Source organism: Mobula birostris, chromosome 12 (assembly GCF_030028105.1).
Source record: "Mobula birostris isolate sMobBir1 chromosome 12, sMobBir1.hap1, whole genome shotgun sequence".
In the NCBI taxonomy this organism is placed as follows: domain Eukaryota; kingdom Metazoa; phylum Chordata; class Chondrichthyes; order Myliobatiformes; family Myliobatidae; genus Mobula; species Mobula birostris.
Genome location: NC_092381.1, coordinates 106,763,418 through 106,786,119, shown reverse-complemented (window position 1 = coordinate 106,786,119; position 22,702 = coordinate 106,763,418). Strand labels below are relative to the sequence as shown.

At 43.7% G+C, this 22,702-nt stretch overlaps 1 protein-coding gene across 1 annotated transcript in view; it reads right to left on the bottom strand.

Moving 5' to 3' along the window:
- Positions 1-15,182, bottom strand: part of LOC140206163 (protein Smaug homolog 1-like) — a 127,118-nt gene extending 111,936 nt beyond the window's left edge. Inside the window, exon 1 of the mRNA XM_072274409.1 lies at positions 15,048-15,182. The gene's annotated coding sequence lies outside the window, so the exon portion shown is untranslated. The remainder of the gene's footprint in view (positions 1-15,047) is intronic.
- Positions 15,183-22,702: the final 7,520 nt, after the last annotated feature.

The following is a 22,702-nucleotide window of genomic DNA, read 5'->3' as shown; positions in this document are numbered from 1 at the left end:
TCTCTATTTCCTCAGGAATTTGTGGAAATTTGGAATGGCATCTAAAGCTTTGACAAACTTCTACAAGTATAAAATGGAGTGTGTTTTGACTGGCTACATCATGGCCTGGTATGGAAACACCAATGCCTTTGTACAGAAAATCCTACAAAAAGTAGTGGATTTGGCCCTTTACCACAGGTAAAGCCCATGACTCTATTCATCTACACATCTACATGAAACACTGTTATAGGAAGCATCCATCATCAAGAATCCCCACCACCCAGGACACGCTCTCTTCTCGCTGCTGCCATCAGGTAGAAGGTACAGGAGCCTCAGGACTCACACCACCAGGTTCATGAACAGTTACTACCCCTCAACCATCAGGTTCTTGATTAAAAGGGGACAACTACACTCACTTGCCCCATCATTGAAATGTTCCCACAATCAATGATCTCTTTTTAAGGACTATTTCCCTTGTTATCGCATGCTTTCATTATTTATTGCTATTTATTTATATTTGTACACACTCTGGTCGATCTTTCAGCAATCCCGTTAGTTACTATTCTATAGATTTGCTGAATATGCCCAAAAGAAAATGAATCTCTGGGTTATATGTGGTGACAAATGTAGTTTGATAATAAAATTTACTTTGAACTTTAAACAGTAAAGATTAAAGATTAGCTTCATTTCTCACACTTACATTGAAACATCAAATCATACAGCAAAATGCCTTGTTTGCGTCAACAACCAACACAGTTAGAATGTTTCACCAACAAAGCCAGCCCACAACTTACTAACCCTAACTTGTACATCTCTGGAATGTAGGAGGAAACCTGAGCATCCAGAGAAAACCCACGTGGTCATGTGGAAACGTACAAACTCCTTATGGATAGTAGCGGCAACTGAATCCCGATTGCCGGCTCTGTAAAGCGTGATGTGAACTGCTTCACTATCGTGCCACTCTTGCAACAAATGAATCAGGACTCACTAGATAATTGTAAGTTTGTTATTTATTTATTTATTGAGTCAGTGCAGAATCTGCCCTTCCAGTCTTCAAGCTATGCCATCAAGCAATACCCCGATTTAACCCTAGCCTAATCACAGGACAATATACAATGACTATTTAACCAATCAACTGGTATGTCTTTGGACTGTGGGAAGAAACCAAAGCACATAGAGACAACCCACGTGGTATGGGGAGAACGTACAAACTCTTTGCAGTAGATGGCGGGAAATGATGGACTATTTAACCAAACAAGAGTATACATCTACCCTTGATTCAGCATGATCGGCAGGGCATTTCAATGCAGAGCTGGAGCAAATCAAATAGGTTCAAGTATAGTGCTACAGGTACTGCATACCAATGGATAAGCACCAATAAAAATTACTTGTAGTACAAGCAGATGAATAGAGTCATGGACTAATAGAAAAAAGTATAGCACCGAAACATGCCCTTTAGTCTATGCTGATCCATTTAACTTGCCTACTCCCAGCAACCTGCACTGGGACCATAGCCCTCGATACCCCTACCTAGCCAATCTTCTCTTAAACATTGAAATCGAGCTCGCATGCAGCACTTGCACTGGCAGCTCGTTCCACACTCTCACCACCCTCTGAGTGAAGAAGCTTCACCTCATGTTTCCTTAAACTTTTCACTTTTCATTCTTAGCCCATAACCTCTGGTCGTAGTCCCACCCAACCTCAGTAGAGAAAGTTGCTTGCATTTACCCTATCTAAACCCCTCATAATTTTGTATACTTCGATCAAATCTCCTCTCAATCTTTTACGCTCCAAGGAATAAAGTCCTAATCTATTCCATCTTTCCTTATAACTCAGGTCCTCCAGACCCAGTAACATCCTCAGATTTTCTCTGTACTCTTTCAACCTTATTTACATCTTTCCTGTAGGTAGGTGACCAAAACTGCACACAATGCTCCAAATTAGGTCTCACCAACATCTTATACAACTTCAACATCCCATCTCTTCTCAATACTTTGATCTATGAAGGCCAATGTGCCAAAAGCTTTCTTTACAACGCCATCTAACTGTGACACCACTTTCAACATGGACCTGTATTCCCAGATCACTTTGTTCTAACGCACTCCTCAATGCCCTACCATTCACTGTGTAAGACTCATCCTGATTGGTCCTACCGAAGTACAACACCTCACACTTGTCTGTATCATGTGGTGTATAGAGACAGATTGATCCCAAAGAAAATTAAGAGTGTTATAGTAGCATTCCAAGTACACAGATATAAATATTAGAAAAATAGAAAAAAATAAAAAATAAGTTACCACAAACAGTCTAACAGGAGGGAGTCATCACTTGCCCGGCTATAGGTTGACTCATTTTAGAGCCTAATGGTCAAGGGTAAGAATGACCTCATATAGTGTTCTTTGGAGCAGCGCAGTTGTCTTAGTCTATTACTAAAACGGCTCCTCTGTTCAGCCAAGGTGCATGTAGGCATGCAGAGGGCAAGAAATATTGTCCAGAATTGCCAGGATTTTCCGTAAGGACCTTTGTTCTACCAAAGCCTCTAGTGTGTCCAGTTTGACTCCTATAACAGAGCCAGGGTTTCTAATCAGCTTATTGAGCCTGCTTGCATCACCCGTGTTGATGACAGTACCCCAGCACACCACTGCATAGAAAATTGTACTGGCTTCAATAGACTGGTAGAACATGTGAGGGAGAGGCCTGCATACTCCAAAGGACATCAGTCTCCTCAGGAAGTAGAGACGACTCTGAGCCTTCCTGCACACAGTCTCTGTGCTGGTGCTCCATTCAAGTCTGTCATCCAGGTACACCCCCAGGTACTTCTAGGTGCTCACCACATCCATGTCCTCACCATCAACAGTAACAAGGAGCAATGCAGGCTTAGCCTTCCTAAAGTCCATCACCATCTCCTTTGTCTTACTAATGCTGAGCTGCAGATGATTCAGTTTGCACCATTTTTCAAAGTCCTCCACCAGGGCCCTGCATTCATCCTCCCACCCTCCTTTTATACACCCAACTATTGCTGTGTCAGCATTTCTGCAAATGACATGACTCAGTGTTGTCTTGTTGAATATTGGCATAAGGCTCTGCTTCCACTGACCTTACATATAGACAATAAGGACCATACTATCTACAGTGAGGAGTGAAAGTCACCTCATTTACTCTGAGTAAAATGTCAAGGCCACCTTCCTAAATTCCAAAGAGGCAATTAAGTTAGATAATGGAAAATGGCACAGGTTAAGGTTGTAATTCATCTGCAATACACTACCAGTGTTGCAGACATTAAACATTTCTTCTTTACTAACAGTCTTTGGACAGAGGTGAGTTGGACTTCTAATTGTACATGCTTCCAAGAATGCAGCATAACAACATATAGACCTAGACTATTGATCCGGAGAAACAATGAATCCCAACAGCACAGCTGGGAAGTTCAAATTCAATCTGGAGCAGAAAGTAATGTCCATGACACTACTGGATTTCTTTTGCAACAATCCACTTTAACAAAGTTATTCACAGGCCTGAGAGAGGTTCCAGGCCCAATGTGGTTGATTCCTGACGGATATCATCTAGATCGCTACTGGTTCAAGGAGCAGTTAGAGGATGAAGAGTGGTGCCATTATCTCACCGACAGAAGTGAAGTTCCTTTTAAAATTTATTGAGATAGAGCACAGAAAAGGTTCTTTGGGTTTTTTTGAGTTGCGTGCCCAGCAATCCCCGACATAAACCTAGCCTAATTACAGAACGATTTACAATGACTTATCAACCTACCAACTGGTACGTCTTCGGACTGTGGGAGGAAACCTACGCGGTCACAGGGAGAACGTACAAACTCCATACAAGCAGCGGCTGTACTGTAAAGTGTTGTGCTAACCACTACGCTACTGTGCCTACATTCATTGCAATACACACAAAATGCTGGAGGAATACAGTGAGTGAGACACTCTTACTCCTCCCCTGTGACACCTCGACCATGTGCTCACCTAGACTCGCTGCCACAGCCATGTATTACCTTTCCCACCTACTGCCTCCCATCTTACTTCATCCCCACTTGCCCCCATCCACCTGGCTTCACCTTTCACCTTCCAGTTTGTCCTCCTTCACCTCCCTCACCTTCTTGTTCTGGCACCTTCCCCCTTCCTTTTTAGCCCTGAAGAAGGGTCTCGGCCTGAAAACTTCAAATGTTTGCTCATTTCCATGGATGCTGCCTGAGCTGCTGAGTTCCTCCATCATTTTGTGTGTTGCTGTGTTCCAGCATCGGCAGAATCTGTGTTTATATGCACATTCATCTATGATCTAATTCCATTTAAAAATGGGCAGCATAACAGTATGTCATACCACCAGCCTGCTCCTGTAACTCGGGTTTGATCCTAACAGTGTGTACGCTCTACACTCCACCTATTCTCCGACACTGGTTTCCTCTGGGTGCTCCTGCTTCTTCAGAATCAGAATTAGCTTTAGTACCACTGGCATACATTGTGAAATTTGTTGTCTTTGCAACAACAGTACAAAACAATACATAATAGTAAAAACTGAACTACAGTAAATATATACAAGACCATGAGACATAGGAGCAGAATTAGGTCATTCAGCCCATTGAGTCTGTTCTGCCATTTCATCATTTACCCTCTCAGCCCCAATCTCCTGCCTTCTCTGTATATCCCTTCATGGCCTGACTGATCAAGAATCTATCAACCTCTGCCTTCAACATACCACATGACTTTGCCTCCACAACCACCTACAGCAATGAATTCCACAGATTCACCACTCTCTGGCCAAAGAAATTCCTCCTCATCTCCATTCAAAAAGGACGTCCCTCTACTCTCTATAAAATATTTAAATTAAATAAGTAGTGAGGTACTGTTCTTGAGTTCAGTGCCCATTCAGAAATCGGACAGTATAGGGAAAGAAGCTGTTCCTGAATTGTTGAGTTTGTGCCTTCTGGCTTCTGTACCTTCTCCCTGATGGTAGCAATGAGAACAGAGCATGTCCTGGGTGATGGGGATCCTTAATGATAGTTGTCAGATTAACTTGCCGCTCTAAACTACACCTAGTGTAGTGGGTGGCAGGAGAACTGGAGTGAGCCGATAGGAAAGAAAAATAGGTTATAGGGGAATGAGCGAGGAAATGGGGCCGACAGGAATGCTCCTGCAACTGGCAAAGACTCAGTGGGCAGAGTGCCCTATGCTGTAAGGAAATATGGAAAATTTGAACAAGTGAAAATTTGCAAAAGTACTTAAGTGCACATAACTTACTGCACTTGTCGGAAAGCTATACACATTTGGGTCTGGTTTTCGAAGTTTAAAAAAAAAAGTAAATCTGAATTCTACCTCTCCAACCAAGTGTCTGGAAGTCGTAGCAAGAAAAGTGCTATTGTTACATGCCAGAAAACCAAAAGCCACAGCATCAGTGACACGGACTTCAGAAACAAATACTTGTTGGTAGCCCTTTGATGGCACACTATAATTCACAGGAGATCAACAGGAACACTAGCCCATTCTCGGCCCGAAACGTTGACCATACCTCTTCCTAGAGATGCTGCCTGGCCTGCTGCGTTCACCAGCAACTTTTATATGTGTTGCTTGAAATTCCAGCATCTGCAGATTTCCTTGTGTTTCCATGTTTCTCCTTCTTGGGCTAGTGTGGCAATGAAGGCAAGCAGCTAGCTAGACACCACTCCATCTTGCCTCACTCTCCCACACAGACAGTAATACTAAAAGCAATGCACCAGAGTAAATTAAATTGTGAACAGAGAGCAATACCCTTCCCCAGTTAGACCAAAGAACACAGGAGCAGTATCAGGCTATTGAGTTTGCTCCCCCTTCAAAACATGAGTGATTTATTATCCCTTTCAAACTCATTCTCCTGCCTTCGCCCCATAACCTTCAACACCCTCTTCCAGTACTTGTGGTAGTGATGGAATTAGATATCCAAAATGGAACAGATCAGCTGCAATGGCTGTTGTATGAAGAAAGAAAGGAGGAACAGCTAATTAAAACTCCTAATTAAAGAGGAAATAGAGGCTCACATATCAAAATTATGCAGTCCCTTGCCACATAATTTTGGGATTCAGGACTAGAGAAAGGGAAGGCAACATAAATGCTCAGGGCAGCCTCACAATTCCTTTCCAATCTCGTCCTAGATCTATAGTTGTAAGGAAAAGGTTTTGAACACTGCCTTTACCTGGTTTTCTGCATTAATCACTCATAAAATGTAGTCTGATCTTCATGCAAGTCACAATAATAGACAAACAAAATCTGCCTAAACTAATAACACACAATTGTACTTTTCAGGTCTTTGTTGAACACACTGAGAAACACAGAATCCCCAATCTAGGGGAATGCATGGACACAATACTGATCCCTTCTCTCCAACACAATCATTATTATTGATGACTAGTCTATCACCAAGTATGCCAGAAATGATTAATTTTTCATGTGTTAGTGCTTGCGCAAATGTACATCTTCAACAAGTTGGGGCACGAGACCAGAGGCATAGCTCTCACACTGATTTGCTTCTTGAAAGGGAGAACCCGGGAGACACTCATTGAGTCTTGCTGATGAGCACCAAAAAGGACAGACACTGGGTAAAAATCCCCTACATCTCCTACCCAGTCCGTATGTTGAAATACACACGGATCCAAAAGTTTAGTATCTGTTAGTGATAAAGAGAAAACTATCTAGTCCTGGAGTTCCCAACCTGGGATCCACTGACTCTTCAGTTAATGGTAGGGATCTATGGCATAGCGTAAAAGAAGGTTGGGAATCTCTGATCTAGTCTCAGCTTTACAAATGCCATGATTATGAACGTAGTGTAAAGGAGAGATGCGCTGTGGGCAATTCACAACTTTAAGCCCAAGTGCTTATTAAACTCTCAAAAAGAAAAGGAATGTAGTATGCAGCATAGATTTGAATTTGCAAACTGCAGATTTAGAACAGGCATCGGGTATTTCTTTACACAGTAGGGTGACTAAACAACTCAAGGGAGTTCTGATCTTGACTCAAATTCTATAAAAGGATATGATACCAGGATGCCAAAAGCACGAGACCACACTAGATGAAGATAGCAGTCAAGTGATGCTCCTTAACTGGAAAAGGCAGAGTTGTCTATTATCCCCAGTGTATCAACCAGCATATTTTGTGTTTGCAGGACTTTTCATCATGACTGAAGTTGAACAAGCCACAATCAGATCAATACGAATACTGCTCTTCAGTCTGTTCTTCATGCCAAGGGTCAGGAGATAAAAGACTCTCCCGAGGAAGATTCCACCCCACTTTAAAGACTTAAATGCAGGCAACCCCTCCCCAACACAGAACCTACTACCCCTCCAATTCTTAACCGAAGTAATAATGTGTTGAGACATCTTTAGCTCAGTATAAATTTTAAACTAATGCTCTAACTAGTTATCAGTTGTCATGGCATTATTTATAGAGAAATGGACCATTTAATACTTACTTAACTTAAATCAGCAAGATGCTTGATCACAAAGCAAGTGTGCGCGAGCTAGCTACTACGTTACAACAGTGTCTTCACTTCAACCATTACCTGATGGAAAAATGGTTTTGGGACTTCGAGTTTTGTGATAAACTTGTTCATTTCAAATACAATTCCCATCAGCTCAAATAGCACTTTTCAAAGCTATGCATGTTTCCATATGCACCTTGCAGCAATGGTCCGCAAGCAGATAATATTGGCACCAGAATGTGTGACGATATTTCTTATTTATTTGCTGAGATACAGTGCAGAGCAGGCCCTTCAAGCCCCAATTTGACCCCAGCTTAATCACAGGGCAATTTACAATGACCAATTAACCTACCAACCGGTGTGTCTTTAGATTGTGGGAGGACACCACAGAAAACCTCCTCGGTCACAGGCAGAATCTAAAAACTCCTTACAGGCAGCCCCCACCACATCTTGCATGTCAAAAATACTAGAAAGTATGCAGATGCTGGAAATCCAGAGCAACACATACAGAATGCCAGAGGAACTCTGCATGCCAGGCAGCAACTATGGAAAAGAGCAAACAATCGATGTTTCAGGCCAAGACCCTTCATCAGGACTGCATGCCTTAATGAAGGGTCTCTACCTGAAACATCTACATCTTGTGTATGCTCGTTGTAAATGCAAACACATTTCACTGTATATGCTAATGTGTTAAATTAATCTGAATCTAAATGCTAGTTTGGATTCTGAATCTGAATCTTCCCTTCCCACAAGCAAACCTCACTGCAATACCACACTATGATCTTCAGGATGGGAAAATCTAATGAATGAGACAGAGCAGTACATTATGAATCACTGGTTCAAGTCATCAGCTCTCCTGCCAGCATTCCACTCACTCATCTCATTACTAATCTGTATCAATGATTCAATCTGCACTAACACCCACTGCAGATTAAAAGTTTTAATTTTTTAACTCTGCTGTGCTTCAATCTTAAAATATCACCCTTTGAATGCCTTTTAGTCCTTGTGTAACCCACCAAAAACAATAGCTTACCTAGAGTCATAAAGTCAGAGTCTAGTCCATGCCAAACCATTTAAACTGCCTACTCCCACCCAACCACACCAGCACTATAACCCTCCATACCTCAACCATCCATATACCTATCCAACCTTCTTTTACGCTGGCAGCTCATTCTATACTTTCACCTCTCTGAGTTCCCCCTCATGTTCCCCTTAAACATTTCACCTCTCACCCTTAACCCATGACCTCTGGTTGTAGTTCCACCCATTCTCAGTGGAAAATGCCTGCTTGCATTTAACCTATCTAACATTTAACTCATAATATTGTATACCTCTACCAACACTCCTCTCAATCTCCTACATTCCAAGAATGGAATCCTAACCTATTCAATCATCCCTTATATCTCAGGTCTTCCAGACCCAGCAACATCCTTGTAAATTTTCTCTGTACTCTTTCAACCTTATTTACATCTTTCCTGTAGGTAGGTGACCAAAACTGAAACAATACTCCAAAATAGGCCTCACCAACATGACATCCCATCTCCTGTACTCAATACTTTGATTTATGAAGGCCGAAGTGCCAAAAGTATTCTTTATGACTCTATCTACCTGTGATGCCACATTCAATTAATTATGGACATATTACAACATTAACCTGTTATGGAACTGAGCTATAAATGGTTTGTTTGATTTTAGTATTAATAGATCTCAACAAGTTGACAAAAATGCTGCAACGTGTTTTGATTCAGGAAGAAGGAACAGGAGCCTCAGGACTTGCATCATCAGGTTCAGGAACAGTTCTACCCCTCACCTATCAGGATCTTGAACCAAAGGGGATAGCTTCACTTGCCCCATCATTGAAATATGCCCACAACCTGTGGACTCACTTCCAAGAACTCTTTATCAATATTTATTGATTATTTATTTATTATTTCTTCTTTTTGTATTTGTAGTTTGTTGTCTTATGCACCCTGGTTGAATGCTCTAGTTGAGTGGCCTTTCATTGATTTTGTTATGGTTATTATTCTATGGATTTGAGTATGGTCTATACAGGTTTCCCCCGCCATCCAAAGGTAGAGCGTTCCTATGAAATGGTTCATAAGCCGGAATGTCGTAAAGCGAAGAAGCAATTACCATTTATTTATATGAAAAATTTGTGAGCATTCGCAGACCCAAAAATAACCTACCAAATCATGCCAAATAACAGATAAAACCTAAAATAACAGTAACATATAGTAAAAGCAGGAATGATATGATAAATACACAGCCTATATAAAGTAGAAATACTTCTCTACAAACATTGCCTGCACTGCTCTCTGTAGCAAAAATCTCACGCAAGCGCTCTTGGCAAAAACACGGTGCAAGCGCTCTAAAAAACTCTCTCCGGTAACCTTTAAGCTATGAAGTTGCCAAATCATACCAAATAACACATAAAAATACACAGCCTATATAAAGTAGAAATAATGTATGTACAGTGTGGTATCACTTACCGGAATCGAGAAGTCAGCACTCAACACACTGTTGATGGTGTGTTAGGCTGAGTCGTTGGAGGTTGGGGTGGTGCAGTGGTCCCCACCCTCCAGGCCACCGATACTGATCCGCGAAGAATGCAGGGGTACAGCGATGGCCGGAACTCACCTAGCACATCTTTAAGAAAAAAGCTGAAATAAACAAGCTAATTAATTAGGTGCCATCCGGCACGTAAATGTCAGCCCAGATCAGAGGCAACGCAATCGACAATCACCTCTGATCTGGGCCAACAATTACGTGCCGGGCGGCACCTAATTAATTAGTTTGTTTATTTCAGCTCTTTTCTTAAAGAAGTGCTGGGTGCGCCCCGGGGGTTGGGGTGGTGGGACACTGCGGTGTCGTCTGTTTCCATCAAGGCATTCAGGTCACCTTCTTCTATGTCTGCCTGCCTCGATGTCGAAGGTTGAGGTTCGTTGTCTGCTGTGGCTGATGTGGAAGGCTTGAAAAACGACAGTATATTGACTGCTAGCCTTGCGCATTTTTCTATCATACAGTTCTTCGCATGCACTCAGACCATCCTGCAAATATGCCCTAAACCGATGTACCCTTTCAAAATTAAAGTCATACTTTATCATTGCAGCAAAAATCTCACGCAGTTGCTTCACGTTCAGTTCCTGGACGACTTCTCCTCGGTCCGTTAGCTACTGCATTTGGTTCAATTGTTATCCTTTCCTCTTCCAATTGCATCAGCTCTTCATCTATCAGTTCTTGGTCATGGGATGCCAAAACCTCTTCATCATCATCTTCGTCAACTTCCATAAGCCAAACTCACTTTGTCCTTACTTCTTTCACCAAGATCGAAACGCTTAATTACAGTATGTCTAGTTTTACACTAAGCGTAACACCCTTATGAGCTCTTTTAGGCTTTTCCGATACCTTAGAACCCATCTTGCAAACGGCTGCTCACAGGTACGTGCTTGAGCAATGCCGGCGAGAATGCAGTTCTGAATCCGGGGGAGGAGCGACTGCTCGGGGCGTGTGCTGCTTTTTTTCGCGCGCTGCCTTTTCTCGTAACAGTGAAAACACCTTCTGTTAGCGAAAACAGGGAACTAATGTAGGTCTTTCATAGCAGTGAGGTTTCGTAAAGCGAAAGTTCGAAAAGCGGGGAACACCAGTATATATTTTTGGAATCACTCAAAATTATTAATTTCACAACTCGTATCCCACACTGCATGTAAGGATTTTGGATGTTTTCCCAGTGACCACTCGAGTTTCCTCCGGATGCGCCATCCCCCCCCCCCCCCAGTCTAAATACATATCGGTTGGTAGGATAATTGGTCATTGCAAATTGTTCCGTGATTAAGCCAAGGTTAAATCGGGGACTGCAGGGTGGTGTGGCTCGAAGGGCCAGAAGGACCAATTTTGCCTATATCTCAATAAAGAAATACATAAACACATCCCTCCCTCCAGTTTGGGATATTACTAATAGATAATTTGGTGGCCTTGTTTAGGCCAAAGCAAAAACAAAGCTACATACCCTATCCCAATCATGACAATTCAGTGATGTACCAGCAAAAAAAAAGTTCTCAGGCATAACAAACACACTAGGTTAATGAACCTTAATCCTCTCCTACTATTAAATAATGTTTCCTTTTGCAAACTCCAACTGAAACTTTCTTCTCTGCCAGAACTCCACCTCAAACTCAAGTTCAAGACAGTTACAGACAATTCTTGGGATCAAAGAATTCACAGCTCACACCAACCAAGTCTGACTGTCATAGAACAGCTGACAAGAGAAACAGAAACGGACACGCAGCTTCTGAGATTTGACATGCACTGTTTAGGCAATACGGAGGAAGACTTACAACGAACTGCCTGCCATTGATGTGCAATTGTCAAAATGGGAAGGCATGATGGTCACCCAGCAGCATCCCTGGTGTGGACCCAACATTAATTTCAAGTCACTAAATACTCCTGAAAAATTATGACGGCATGAAGTATTTCCTGCAACACACTTAAATATTGAACACAAACAGCGCACAGAACTTCTCAGATTGTTCAAATAGGTAAAGGTGGGAAAAAGGCAAGAGGTAATTCAGCAGATTCAGTCAAAATTAAAGTATCCATAAATGTTATTTAAGATATTTCAAACACTTACATTTTCTGGTATGAGTTGAAACATAAAAGCAGTCACTTACAACACCAGTATTTATTTATTGACATAGATCATAGACCAGTACAGCAGAGGAACAGGCCCTTCTGCCCACAATGTTGTTCCAAACCAACTAAAACGCAAATCAGAAACACCCAAACACTAATCCCTCCTATCTACACAGATGTCCACATACTTCTATCTTCCTTACATCCACCTGCCTATCCAAATGTCTCTTAAAAGTCTCCAATGTATTGGCCTCTACCACCATTCAATGCTGTGCCTTCCAGGCACACACCACTCTGAGTTAAAAAAAACTTACTCCTCACATCCCCTTTGAACTTTCCCCCTCTCATCTTCAATGCACGGTATTAGACATTTCAACCCTGGGAAACAGATAAACCCTGTCTATGTCTCTCATAATCTTATAAACCTCTGCTCCGACACTCCAGAGAAAACAACCCAAGTTTATCCAGCCTCTCATGATAGCACAAGCCCTCTAAACCAGGCAGCATCCCGGTAAACCTCTTCTGCACCCTCTCCAAAGCCTCAACACCCTTCCTACGGTGGGTCGACCAGAACAGTACTCCAGATGTGGCCTAACCAGAGTTTTATAAAATTGCAACATAACCTCTTGACTTTTGAACTCAATGCCTTGATTAATAAAAGCAAGCATTCCATAAGCCTTCTTAGCCACCCTATCGACCTGCGTAGCCATTTTCAAGGAGCTGTGAATCTGGATCCTAAGAGCTTTCTGCTCAGCAACACTGTTAAGCGACTTTCTCTACTAAGGTGCAATACCTCACATTCAACTGTGTTAAAACTCAGTGGGAATCAGCCTTTCTGAGCCATACTGCCCTGCAATCCCCTGATTAACCAAAGCCTAATCACAGGGCAATTTACAATGACCAATTGATCTGCCAACCAGTATGTCTTTGGACTGAGAGGGGAAGCCCACACTGTCACAGGGAGAATGTACAAACTCCTCTGGGCAGCAGCAGGAGTTGAATCTAGGTTGTCGGTATAGTAAAGCATTACGCTAACCACTAAGCTGCTGTGCTGGCTGCCCCTAGTTAACACCCCTTAGCAGAGGATTTTAATCAAAGGTCTAGTTTTTAGGATTCCATCTCACAGATTAGCATAGTGGCTAGCACAGTAGTGTAGTGGTTAGCAGAATGCTCTACCTAGTACAGGAGAGAGTTATATCTGCTGGTTGAGTGATGTTGCAGTAACAACCTTGCACTGATCATCAGTAAGACCAAACAACCGACTGTGGACTTCAGAAAGGGTAAGACGAGTGAACATACACCAGTCCTCATAGAAGGATCAGACGTGGAAAGTGTAAGTAATTTCAAGTTCCTGGGTGTCAATATCTCTGAGGATCTATCCTGGGTCCAATATCCTGGTGCAGCTCCAAAGGAGGTACAATAGCAGCTATATTTCATTAGGAGTTTGAAAAGATTTGGTATATCACCAAAAACACTTGCAAATGTCTACAGAAGAGCATTATAACTGTCTGGTATGTGGGGAGGGGGGCTACAGCATAAGATCAAAGCGGGCTGCAGAAAATTGTAAACGTAAGTCAGCCCCATCACGGGCACTACCCTCCATAGTATCCAGGACATCTTCAAAGAGTGACGCTTCAAAAAGGGGAATCCATTATTAAGGACCCCCATCACTCAGAAAACGCCTATTCTCATTGCTGCCATCAGGAAGGAGGTACAGGAGCCTGAAAGCACATACTCAGTGATTCAGGAATAGCTTCTGATCCTCTGCCATCTGCTTTCTGAATGGACATTGAACCAATGAACATGAATATATATTTAACAGTGTTTTGTCATGCATTGCATTGTACTGCTCCTGCAAAGACAACAAATTTCACAACATATACCATTGATATTCCACCTGATTTTGATTCTGGTGAATGTGAAATTTGTTGCCACAGCTGGCTGTGGAGGCCAAGTCATTGAGTATATTTAAGGCAGAGGTTAATAGTCAGAGAAAGGAGATTGGGGCTGAGGGGAAGGGATCAGCCTCAATAAAATGACAGAATAAACCCGATGAACTGAATGGCTTAACTCTGCTCCTGTATCTAATAGTTTAATGGTTCCATTTGATATCAGAGAATGTATACAATATACAACCTGAAATTCTTATTCTTCACAGACATCCATGAAACAGAAGAAAACCCAGAGAATGAATGACCAATGTTAGAATCCCAAAGCTTTTCCTCCCCCCTACAAGCAGCACAAAACATCAACCCTGCTCCACTCCCCAACAGTATAATGGACATAAATACAGAAAAGATAAAGATTTGACAGAAAGCATTCTCAAAAAGCCCGGCTTACTCACTAAATGTCTACAGAAGTCTATTCCACCAATGAGTCATGCCCGTAACAGGTTGTCACATACAGAAATAATAACTCCACTCCATTAGGTCAAAAATAAAGATGAGAAACAACTGCAATCTTATTTTTTGGGCTGTGCGAAGGGACAGAAGACAGTATAAGTGCAGGGAGGGAGAGGGTGAGACAGACAGAAAAGAGATACTGGTAGCCGAGCTGACAAGATTCAGGGGGCTGGGATAAGAATAAGGGAAAGGGACCAGCAGGATCCCCCTCTGAGGGAGGATTTTTTAAACCTTAAACCCCCTCCCTCACCTCGCCCTTCCACCCAAATGGCGGGCTGCCTCCTCCCACCCTCCCTCAGTCCACAGGACCACCCTGACCCACCCGGGACACAACCGTCAGCCCCTCAGTACCAATTCCAGGTGATGCCCGAGGCCTACCTCCCCTCCTCCTCCCTCCTCCTCCTCCTCCTCCTCCTCCTCCTCCTCCTCCTCAGGCAAATCCCTCAGGGATAACAAACGTCAGCCAATCGGCCCGGCTCCGGTCCCACTCGACAACCCGCTCCCTGAACATCCAGTCACAAAACCACCCCGGCCCACGCCCGCCGGCCATCGAATCTTCTCGATCGCCCCGGCTCTCACCTGGGGGGAGGGGGGGCCTTCCCCGATTCCAGAAAGGCCCGGGCGACAGCGGCAGAGAGAGAAAAAAATCCGCCGAGGGAAAACTCCGGCCCCACTAACTTGAACGGCCGCCGCTCGTCGGCCCTCATTGGTCGCCTCATGTCACCTCCCCCTCCTGTCCTCCTGTTCGATTGGGTCATCCAGCTGTCAATGAAAGGCGCACGTCAAACACGTTCGGTTGCAGTTGCACTGGAATGGGAGAGACGGGACATGACGTACGTGTGCACCGGATGTACGTTTGTGTTGCTTTCGCAGTGCAAGCTGGGTATTGTAGTTCTACATCCTGACGCGGCAGGAGCAACGTGTATTTAACTAGCAACCCAAGGTAATTGCACACTCTCAGGGCCTTCACCGAAATATTATAATTTAGGGAAATAACTGGTCGGGTGATAAGAAGTTTGATAAAACAGACAGGAATTAAAGGAACAAGGTCACAGGGAGTAGTGGCAAGAATAGGCTATTCGGCCCCTCTGTCAATTATTCGGATCGTGTCCTGGGGTCCTCTTTCTAAGCAAACCCATATAACCTATGCCTGTCTTTTCATGTTCCAAGCCCTCCTCAGTAATACTCCCCTACTCTTTCTGCTGTAGGTAACATAATTGGGAGAACTATATGTAATTAACAACCACCAACATTTAGTTGGGGTTTCACTTTGAGAGCCTGGTCCGACGTGATGACGTTATTAGTTTTAGTGTATTTTTGTGTGTAGGGTTTGGATTCAATAAAATGTGTTACGGGTTTCATTAAACATAAAACGCCACACTTCCACTTTGTTTTATTTGGTGACTCTGATACTCTAGGATGATTCCAGAGTTACTGAACATGATGCTCAACGCAGTTACTTTGAAACTGACAGAGTTTTGGGAGCAAAATGCTGTTGCTGGTTTATACAAGCTAAGGCCCAGTTCGCTCTGCAAGAAATCACTGCAGACCCCACCAAATTCTTCTATGTGGAGGCGCCCTTCAGCAAACCCACTGCTGCGAGAGTGGTGAGTCTCGCCTGAACACGATAAATACTGATCACTGAAAACTCACCTTTTACAGACTTTTGGACTATCGGAGCCTGAGCGCGCTAAACAGTTGCTCTCCTTGCCCAGCCTTGGCGATGGTAAACCATCGGAGCTGATGGACCACATGCTGTCTCTCCTGGGAAATCACCACCTTGGTTTTATTTTTAAAATGCTGCTGCAAATGCCTAATCAAGTTTGCATAGCCCTCTCTAATGCACCCGTGGAGCTTGCTAAAATGGTTGACAGTTTACACTCAGCCAGGCAACGGTGCATCATTCCTCCTCCTTTCTCTCCCTCAGTAAGCCCAGTCAGCAAGGCCCCCAACATAAGGATGCCCACAGCTGCGAAACAGAGAATGCCAGGTCTAGGAAGTGCCAACCACCTTGCATCTTTGACAGTACCAGCGCATGGGGTCATCAGAGGTCTGTGAACACCGCGGGTTCCAACTACGAGGGTCGTCTATTGTTCATTACGGACACTCTTTCAGGGTGAAGCTTCCTGTGTGACACGGGTGCCCTAGTGAGTGTGCTGCCCGCATCACCTATTGATGAGGAGGGAAAGAGTGACGAAACCTCGCTGGAGGCCACCAGCTGCAGCAGGCTGCAGACTTACGGGACATGACATGTTACACATGGGAACTTGTCCTGGCTAAAGAGGCTAGACTTCTGCTGGGTGCAGATTTCCTGTGTGCCCTAGGACTGTTAGTCGATCTTAACAACTGCCAGCTTGTGGACGTCAGGGCATTACCCTGATCCCAGTAAGTTCCCCGCAAAGACTCTGTCAAGCACGTGCACCACTGCATGTGAATTTACTCGACTGCTGGGTGAATTCCCAAACCTCACCAAGCCCACATTCTCCACTGCAGTCGCAAAACATGGAGGTGAGCACCACATTCCCACAACTGGCCCGTCAGTCCAGGCCCACGCGCGTAGACTGGGCCCAGAAAAGCTGGCAACTGTGAGGGCTGAGTTTGCCAACATGGAAAGAGTTATTGAGGTCTGCACCCCCGATTGTTAACTGGTCCCACACATCCAAGACTTTTTGGCACCCATGGATCGCAGGACCCAAGGCAGGTGGCTCGTCCGAGCTCCAGGCAGGCTCACAATCCTGGTTTTAGTGAATTCTAGGGGGCGGGGGAGCTGTGTTGGGTAACGTAATTGGGAGAAATCTCCATAAATCATAACCACCGACATTGAGTTGGGTTTCACTTTAAGAGGCTGGTCTGATGTGATGTTATTACGTAAGACGTTCTGGTGCATTTTTGTGTGTAGGTTTTGAAGTTCAGTAAAATGAGTTACAAGTTTCAGTGAATATAAAACACCTCACTTTGCTTTATTTTTGCGAAAACCTGCGTTGCACTAATTGACGCCTGCATTGCTGCTGCTTCGTGCACCCATGCTGAACTCGACAATTTCATCAGCTTTGCCTCCAACCTCCACTCTGCCCTTAAACTCAGTTAGTCCATTCCTGGACACTTCTCTCCCCTTTCTCGATTTCTCTGTCTCCACCTCTGGAGGCAAACTGTCTGCCGCAGGGGATCCCAACTGATTTTATGCCACGGACTTACACCATTAAACAGGGGGTCCGTGGACTCCTGGTCTACTAATATCTTTTATAAAACTATGGCTATCGTGACCATACCTCTTCCCACCCTGTCTCCTGTAACAATGCTATTTCCTTCTCTCAGTTCTTCCGACTCTGCCGTATTTGTGCCCAGGTTGAGGCTTTTCCAAGGTTACACATTGTATCGGAGGGATAGGAAGGTAGGCAGGGGGGCGGCGTAGCTCTCCTGGTAAAGAATGGCATCAAATCAGTCGAAAGATGTGATATAGGATGGGAAGATGCTGAATCCTTGTGGGCTGAGTTAAGAAACAGCAAGGGTAAAAGGACCCTGATGGCAGTTATACACAGGCCTTCAAACAGTAGCTGGGAGGTAGACCACAGATTACAACAGGAAATAGAAAAGGCGGGTCAAAAGGGCAATGTTATGATAGTCATGGGAGAGTTCAACAAGCAAATCGATTGGGAAAATCAGGTTGGAAATGGATCTCAAGATTCTGGTTCAGAATCAGAATCAGGTTTATTATCACCGGCATGTGACGTGAAACTTGTTAACTTAGCAGTAGCAGCAGCAGTTCAATGCAGTACACAATCCAGCAGAGAAAAAATAATAAATAAAATAATAATAACAATAAATAAACAAATAAATCAATTACGTATATTGAATAGATTAAAAGAAAAAACGTGCAAAAACAGAAATACTGTATATTTAAAAAAAGTGAGGTAGTGTCCATTTGGGAATCGGATGGCAGAGGGGAAGAGGCTGCTCCTGAATCACTGAGTGTGTGCCTTCAGGCTTCTGTATCTCCTACCTTCTGATCCTCCCCAAAATAAAATAACTGATATTAGACTTTATTCTTGAGCTGTGGCCCAACCAGAGTTTTATGGTTCACTACTATTTCCCTAAAATGTACCCAGCCCTATTTAGGGTCATAGCATCATGGAGTCTAGAACAGAAACAGGCCATTTGGCCCGTCTGGTCCAAACCAGAGTACTTAAACTGCACCTGGACCATAACCCTCCATACCCCTACCATCCATGTACTTATCCAAACTTCTCTTAAACATTGAAATCGAGTTCACATGCACCACTTACACTGGCAGCCCGTTCCACACTCTCACCACCCACAGAGTGAAGAAGTTTCCCCTCATGATCTCCTTAAACTTTTTACCTTTCACCTTTAACCCATGACTTTCCTCCATGTTCTATATTCCAAGGAATAAAATCCTAACCTATTCAATCTTTCCTTTGAATTCAGGTCATCCAGGCCCGGCAACATTCTTGTAAATTTTCTCTGTACTCTTTCAACCTTATTTACATCTTTCCTGTAGGTAGGTGACCAAAACTGCACGCAAATACTCCAAATTAGACCTCACCAATGTCTTATACAACTTCAACATAACATACCATCTCCTGTACACAATACTTTGATATATGAAGGCCAAGGTGTCAAAAGCTTTCTTTAGCACCCTATCTACCTGTGAAGCCGCTTTCCATGAATTATGGACCTGTACTCCTAGACCCCTGTGTTCTATCGCACTCCTCAGTGCCCTACCATTCACTGTGTAAGACCTATCCTGGTTGGTCCTACTGAAGTGCAACACCTCACACTTGTCTGCATTAAATTCCATCTGCTATTTTTCAGCCCATTTTTCCAGCTTGTCCAGATCCCTCTGCAAACTCTGATAGTCTTCTTCACTGTCCATTACATCTGCAAATCCAGTTAACCGCATTATCATCCAGATCGTTGACATAGATGACCAATAACAACAGACCCAGCACAGATCCCTGCGGCATTCTACCAGTCACAGGCCTCTAGTCAGAAAGGCAACCCTCCACTACCACTCTCTGGCTTCTTCCACAAAGACAATGACTCATCCAATTTACTACCTCATCTTGAATGCCAAGCGTCTGAACCTTCTTGACCAACCTCCCATGTGGGACCTTGTCAAATACCTTGCTAGAGTCCGTGCAGACAATGTCCATTGCCTTGCATTCAACAACTTTGCTGTTAACTTCCACAACAAAAATCTATAAGATTGGTTAGATATGACCTACCATGCACAAAGCCATGTTAACTACGCCTAATCAGTCACTGCCTATTCAAATACTTATATATTCGATCCCTTAGAATACCTTTCAATAACTTTCCCACTACTGAGGTCAGTCTCACCGGCTTATAATTTCCTGGTTTATTTTTAGAGCCTTTTTTAAATGGTGGAACAACATTATGTATTCTCCAATCCACATAACATTATCAATTCTCCAATCCTCTGGTGCCTCTCCTGTTGCTAAGGATGATTTAAGTATCTCTGCTGGAGCCCTGCAGTTTCTGCACTTGCCTCCCACGGGGTCTGAGGGAACACCTCATCAGGCCCTGGGGATTTATCCAGCCTAATTTGCCTGAAGACAGCAAACACCTCCTCCTCTGTAATCTGTATAGGGTCCATGACCTTGCTGCTGCTTTGCCTCACTTCTATAGACTCCATGTCCATCTCCTGAGTAGATACAGATGCTAAAAGTCTGTTAAAAGTTCTCCCCACTTCTCTTTTGGCTCCCTGCATAGATTGCCATTCTGATCTTCAGAGGACCAATTTTGTCCCCTGCAATTCTTTTACTCTTAACGTATCTGTAGAATCCCTTCGGATTCTCCTTCACCTTGCCTGCTACAGCAACCCCATGCCTTCTTATGAAATGAAATATCTTTATTGTCATTGCATAGTACAATTTGTCATGCACCAATACAGCGAAAATGAGTTTGCAACTCTCGTACTCAATGCTATAAAACAACAAATGAAATAAATAAACAATAAATAAAATCCAGTAACCAGCCAGTACAAGCAATGTCCAGCAGTACAAAAGCACAACTCAGATGCCTGACAGCCATAAAACCAGTATTAAAGTAACAATATAACAAATTTATGGATGATGCTTGATTGATTGGTTCAGAGCAATTATAGCTCTGGGGAAAAAGCCCTCCTGATTTCTTTCTAAAGTGTTCTCTTGCATTTTGCTATACCATATAAGTACCTCATTTGTTCCTACCCGCCTCTACCTGCTCTCTGCACCATTTTTTTTCTTAACCAGGGCCTGAATATCTCTTGAAAACCAACGTTCCCTAGACCTGTTATCTTTACCTTTTATTTTAACAAACACATGCAGGCCTTGCACTCTTAAAATTTCACTTTTGAAGGCCTCCCACTTACCAAGTGCACCTTTGCCAGAAAACAACCTGTCCCAATCCACACTTTCCAGATCCTTTCTGATATTATCAAAATTGGCCTTTCTCTAATTTAGAATCTCAACCTGAGGGCCAGACCTATCTTTTTGCATATTTACTTTGGAACTAATGGCATTATAATCACTAGATGCAAAGTGTTCCCCTGCACGAACTTCCCTCATAGCAGATCAGGTATTGCACACTCTGTCTTTGGGACTTCTATGTACTGATCAAGGAAACTTTCCTGAACATATTTGACAAACTCTATCCCATCTAGTCCTTTCAGAGGATGGGAGTCCCAGTCAATACGTAGAAAGTAATATCACCTACTGTAACAACCTTATGTTTCTTGTAATAGTCTGCAATATCTTTACAGAGTTATTCCTCTGATTCCCATGGACTGTTGTGTGGTCTGTAATAAAGACAGTCTGTCCAGACTGCGCTCTGCTGTGACATTTTCCCTGACTAGCAGCACCACCCCTCCCCCTTTAACCCCTCCCGCTCTGTCGCATCTAAAACAATGGAACCCTGCACTATTGAGCTGCCGGATCTGCCCCCACCCCCGCACCGTCTCACTAATAGCTACAATATCATAATTCCATGTGTTGATTCATGCTCTGAGCTCATCCTCCTTTCCTACGACACTAGTCGCACCATGCTCAAACTTTTGATTCCTGACTTGTGAGGTCTTACCAACATCTACCGCCACAATTTCTCCACTATCTGCTGCAAACCGTCTCTTCTGTACAGGTCCCACCTTCCCTGGAAGAGAACCCAATGATCCAAAAATCTGACACACTCTCTCCGAACCAACTCCTTAGCCACGTGTTAAACTGTATAATCTTCCTAGTTCTGGTCTCACTAGCACGTGGCATGGGTAGCAATCCTGAGATCACAACCCTGGAGGTCCTGTCCTTTAACTTAGCACCCAACTCCTTGAACTCACTTTGCACTCTTCCTACCTGTGTCATTGATACCTACGTGGACCATGACTACTGGCAGCTCACCCTCCTACTTAAGAATGCTGAGGACTCAATCGGAGATATCCTGTCCCTGGCACCCGGGAGGCAACATACCGTCAGAAACCTCATTCTTGTCCACAGAACATCCTTTCTGTTCCCCTAGCTAACAAATCCCCTATCACCATAGCTCACCTCTTCTCTCCCCTTCCCTTCTGAGTGACAGTTAGAGACCTGACCGCTGTGGCTTTCCTCTGCTTGATCATCCTCCCCAACAGTATCCAACGTGATATGCCTGCTGTTGAGGGGGATGGCCACAGCAGTACCCTGCACTGGCTCCTTAACCCCTTTCCCCTTCCTGACTGTCACACACTTTCCTGTTTGGGTAACTCAGGGCTCCAAGTATGTTTTTAACCCTTTCCTCACCCTGAACTGCATGCAGGTGCTTTCTGGTTCTGGATCTGCTTTAGTACGTGCTCTTAAAATTCCTCTTGCGTTCGCCGTGGTAAAGCCTGGGTTCATTTAGCACTGGAGGGATGGAATGTGTCACATGCCGACGGAACACCAATGAGGTCGGCTTGGATGAAGGAGACGGTAGTTCGAAGAAGCCTGTCTGGTTCAACTGAGGAAAAGCTTTGTTGGTAACAACAGGGAATCTGTCTCCCCTCTGGTTTTCTTCCCCTTGGATAAAGAAAACTAATCTGATGAGAAATCAACTGAGAATGACCTTTGCTCATGGCAGCAGGCGTTTTGATTTCCCTCCCTTTATTTGGAGGAGACAGTTGAATTTTAAAAAGCAGTTTGGCATAGAAGAACTGTAACTTCCCCTTTGGCCGTTAAATCAGCAAGAGTTCCGTTGCATTTCTT